Here is a 5,000-nt window from a genome sequence, read left to right as displayed (position 1 = left end):
TCACATATCGGCCCATTTGCACACATAGGACAGTTTTGCTGACCGTTTTCTGTTGAGTTTTACACAGCGGCCCTGTACATAAAAAGGTTATAATGAATAGAACAGTCTGAAGTGGCCTGAAGTTTGTAAATACTGTGTTTACATAAGCCAGTACATGAGGAAGTTTCGCTAAGTGCTTTGGTAAATAGGTGGTGATGCACTTCAGTCCTATGAAGTGCTGGCATTTTAGGCTGAAAATGCTACGTTGCCAGCACCGTTTCACCACCCAATTCATTTCCATTAGGCCAAATTAGTTTGGCTGACTAGCTCTGGCAGAAGTCTTTGATTAAGTGATGAAGTGAGCGATGGCAGATTTGAACAGGTGTCCCACTGTCAGCCACTTGTTTTCGTGGCAAGCGGTAAAATTGGAAATCATAACATTGTTTCAGGGGCTGGCAACGTGCTGCCACGGAAGTTCCGGTAGGCTCCCCCAGCCCTAACTTTCATCGTTCACCCCAGCATGCATCTTTAATTCTCTTTCTGAAGAAATCTCTCTCACACACACCACCACCCAACACACCCGTGTCGCTTTGTGTCGCCATAACACTATTCAGCTCTAACTGCATTCAAAACGTGTGTGGGTGTTGGCATGGTGTTTTATTTATTTATTTATTTTTAATGGTGGCTTTTTGCTTGGATTTTAGCAGTTCATTTTCTCTAGCACATGGCAATGTTTGTGACAAATGGCCTTGAATGAGCTCTCCGGACTTGACAAATGGCCCTGTGCTTTAAAACCTGTTTGAAAGGATTATCACTGAGGCCTCTGCGACAGCCCCTCCAGGAGAGAAGCACAAATCATTATGCAGATGTTACACCTGGTATTATTCCTGGAGAATTCTCTCGCCATCTCTTTCTCTCGCTCTGTCTCCTTCACTCTAACCAGAGAGAGAGAGAGAAAAGAGACAGTAGTTCCATCAGGAGGAGAGGAGAGAAGGATGCTGTGTTGCTTTGGGCCAAGCAATGAGCTATTCTGTTTTTATTATTACTGTGCTGTTTTTATTTTCTCTCGTTGTTTTTGCATCTTTCTGTTTTTGCATCTGCCTCCTATTCTTTCAGCAGAGTTCACAACAAACGGCACTTCAAACTAAATATTCTTGTGTGACCCTGTGCCATTGGGTGTTTTTTTTTTTGGACAAACAAAGTTTACCACTTTCTTTGTTTGAGTGTTTGAGGTGTGTGTGTGTGTGTGTGTGTGTGTGTGTGTGTGTGTGTGTGTGCAGTAGGTGAGGGCTGGTGGAGCACTCCTTGCTTTCTGACACCCCATTGATGTCAAGCTAATTAGATTACAGCCATAAAGGGCACACCTGCTATGATTCCCAAGCAAACAGAGAGTACATCACGGGACGGTGGCTTGGCCCAAAGATGACCACGGATGACACGGATGCTCAGTAATGAGATTTATTATAGAGCTGGGGGGTGGGGTGTGGTGGTGCTGGTGCTGGTGGTGGCGGTGGTGGGGTTATACCGGGACGTTCACAACTGGTTACCCACTGAAGCCATTACCCAGCTCTGTGAAGCTTCACAGATATGCCGGTGCAGACCTCGGTTGCTTAAGCGCGCAGAAACAGAGCTTGTTCTACATGGATTCATAATTAGCCATGACTGTAAAATACACATTTACTCAACCAAATGATTGCAACCCAGTGTGTCCCAGGGCAAACGTTAGGCCGCCAGTGTATTTGTTTTGTCAAGCCCCTCTTGCCATTGGTCCACAGATTAGCCGCTCCACTGGTAGATTTTTTTTTTTTTGCACTTTTCACAAGCGTCAGTTGAGGAGATTCAATCAAGCTTTGTTTGAAGTCCATGGTCCATATTCCAACAATGAATGCTTGACTGTAAATCAAAGCTTTGCACAAGTGGTGACATTATGCTTCATCGTGCAAAGGAAAAGTGTGAGGTTCTCCCTGCAGACTCCATTTTAGATGCTTTTTTGAAAGGAAGACCTCGATGATTGACCCAGCATTGCAGAGCGTGCGTGGAATTTGCTCTAAATTAGCAGAGGTGTCCTCATACTGGAGGAGGCCATTGTTATTATTGGCAATTAGCCCACAAGGTTAATTAAAACATGAGGAATCTCTGATATGAGGAAGAATTAAACGGTCTGCATGACTGCAAGCTAACTAGCTTAATTTGATAGTGATTTTGCATTTATTTTTTGCTAAGCCTCATTGCTGTCATGGATCAGTGTGTCTCTCTGTCTTTCTCTCTCTGTCTCAATCTGTGTGTGTGTGTGTGTGTGTGTGTGTGTGTGTGTGTGTGCGTGTGTGTGTGCATGTGTGTGTGTGTGTGTGTGCGTGTGTGTGTGTTTGTGAAAGAGAGAGAGAGGTTTTTTCTTGATTCTATGTGGCATTTTAATCATTTTCATCATTTTATATATTGTACATTGTTAGGGGATGCCCATGGCGGCAGCCGTATCCAAACGCAACAACCCGCTGTCTAGGGGAAACTAACTAGGTACAATTCTACCTGCCATGGGTCCCTAACCTCAGTGTAGCATTATGTCGTGTCAGTCAGTGGGGTCAGTCGCTGTAGCCCAGTCCTAAAATCCCAAAGGTCCTAAAAGAGTCCTGGTCGTGGCCCAAGGCGAAAATCCCAGAGACTCACCGAACTCCAGTCCTCTTCCAGCGACGACAAACACTGCAGTCCCACAATAGCGCTACCCGCCATTACCCACCTGAGCTGCCTTAATAGCTCAATGAGCCAATAAGTGGCCAGAGGTGAGCCAACACCCCCTCTGGTGGATGGGATGTGAAAAATGACAGTGTCATGCCTAACCTTTGCATCTATCCTAACAATATGGTGTATGTGTACAGTACATGTATGTTCATGGTGGTTGTCATTATTCATTTGTCTATTGTTAAAATTTGTATTTTGTATAAGGGTATATAACTTTAATTGTTACTTGTAATGTTAGTGTAATGTTTATTGATGTCATTGTAAGTAGCTTTGGACAAAAGCATCAGCTAAGAAACATAAACGTAAGCATATTTTTGCACTGCCATTTTTTTTTCAGGCATGTGTTATTTTATTTACCGCTCCTTTTTGACCATAGTCAGCCACCGTCCTCATCTGGTTAAAGTCAGAACAAATACTTTACGGCTAAAAAGCTTTTAGCAAGGGAACAGTTCTACTCTATCTTTCAGCAAGGGAACAGTTCTACTGTACTCTATCTTTCAGCAAGGGAACAGTTCTACTCTATCTTTCAGCAAGGGAACAGTTCAACTCTATCTTTCAGCAAGGGAACAGTTCAACTCTATCTTTTGGTTCATTGAGGAATCCTACGCCCATACACAGAGCACTTTAGCTAAACTGGCGAGAAAGCCTGACCAGAACATTAAAGGAATCACCCCTTTGAGGAATTCAAACACCACCCTCCCCCCCTTTTCTACCACCATAGTGGACTGCTACATGAAATCAAGGCATAACACATCACTGAAGTATGCTGGTTTAACTGAGCGTCCTCTGCCAGCGGCCCATTCCAACAGTTGCGCCTGACCCCCAGGTGCCTCATGTGTTGCACAACATACGGTATTTTCCTTCGCACACTCAGCATACTGTATCTGTATACTATATTGTCCAAGGTTCATTCTGTTTCATATTGTATCTCGGGGGGGGGGGGGGGGGGATTGCTGAGCGATGATCTTTTCTCCCTCTCTGCTGCTCCCTTTATCCCTGCAAGTCTGTATTCTTTCATTGAAGGAAATATGAATTACTTACCCACTCAAGTACTCCCCCCACCCCGGTCCGATGCAGGGGTGGCGGTTGGCTGCATGCGATTTTCTCCGCGAAAAAGGAAAAGCTGACTAGGCGGGAAATGCAAGCTGGGTAATCTGGAGGGCCGGCCCACGAGAGGAGCGAGGTCCTTATTAGATCCCCTGGCTAGAGTTTGAGTGGTGTGTGTGTGTGTGTGTGTGTGTGTGTGTGTGTGTGTGTGTGTGTGTGTGTGTGTGTGTGTGTGTGTGTGTGTGTGTGTGTGTGTGTTTGGTGGGGGGTGTATACGTGTCAGTTGCCACAGTGTGGCATGATGGAAAGTCTCCCCACAAGACTATACCGTCATTCTGGAGGAGGAATCACCAACCCAGACACAACCCCCCCCCCCCCCCCCACCATCTACGCCACACTTAAATATTCACACCTCAGCAATACATTAATCACCCCACATCAGTGGTAATGACTGTGATCACAGACCCCTCCCGAGCTAATTTATCACAGAGGATTTCTCTCTCTTTAGTGTTGTGTGTTGTTTCCTTCCTCTGTTGTGTGGCTGGGAGTGTCTGGCTCCAGCCATGTGCTAATGAATCACTCGTGTGCTTTGTTGTACCACGATGGAAGACTGTCAAAAGAGTGGGGAAATTGCTCACTGTGGGCATGTGAGATTCCGTTTTGTTACTTTTGCCTCCGTTTCCGTTTCATATACGGTACACATAACTAATTTGCAAGCAGTGCTACACAAGGCACTTAACTGAAGCGTTCCGTTTGTGGAGCGTATGCTGTGACAATTAGCTTCCACTATAATCAATGGAACTGGCTACACCAGACGTGATGGCGGCGCGTAGGCCCTACTTTCAAAAAAATTAGACATGTGTTCTAAAATTTTTTTTTTTTCCGCTCCGTGGACGTAACATGGTGTAGACCGGCTGTTAGCCGCTGAAAAGCCGCATGGAGATGTGCCGTGACCTTGGCTAACTTATCAATTTGGAAGAAAAGCTTTTAAAGTTTTCGGTTTTGTGCTCAGAGGGTAGGTGAGGTGGAGATACTGTGTTGTATTTCTTTCAGGTATGTGTCATTGTCACATACAGAGTGACAAAAAAAAGCAGCAGACTTCATGTAAATGGCAAAATTTGGTGAAAAGGCTTAAGTTATTGAAGAGTTTAATCTTTTTCATTTGATTTCTTCCCATCTCAAGTACTTTTTTACCATGGCCCTCTTTCCCAGAAATCTTTTTAAGTCAGTTTTAGAGA

General features: G+C 44.8%; 1 protein-coding gene across 2 annotated transcripts in view; it reads left to right on the top strand.

Moving 5' to 3' along the window:
* Positions 1-5,000, top strand: part of LOC143130921 (dihydropyrimidine dehydrogenase [NADP(+)]-like) — a 157,461-nt gene that overhangs the window by 67,983 nt on the left and 84,478 nt on the right. The window lies entirely within an intron of this gene.

This window comes from Alosa pseudoharengus, unplaced genomic scaffold, assembly GCF_046254945.1.
Source record: "Alosa pseudoharengus isolate Yale_2024_CS ecotype anadromous, Long Island Sound unplaced genomic scaffold, YU_APseudo_1.1 YU_APseudo_1.1_scf_18, whole genome shotgun sequence".
In the NCBI taxonomy this organism is placed as follows: domain Eukaryota; kingdom Metazoa; phylum Chordata; class Actinopteri; order Clupeiformes; family Clupeidae; genus Alosa; species Alosa pseudoharengus.
Note: the sequence above shows the minus strand (reverse complement) of the source record. Positions and strands in the feature narration are given on the sequence as shown.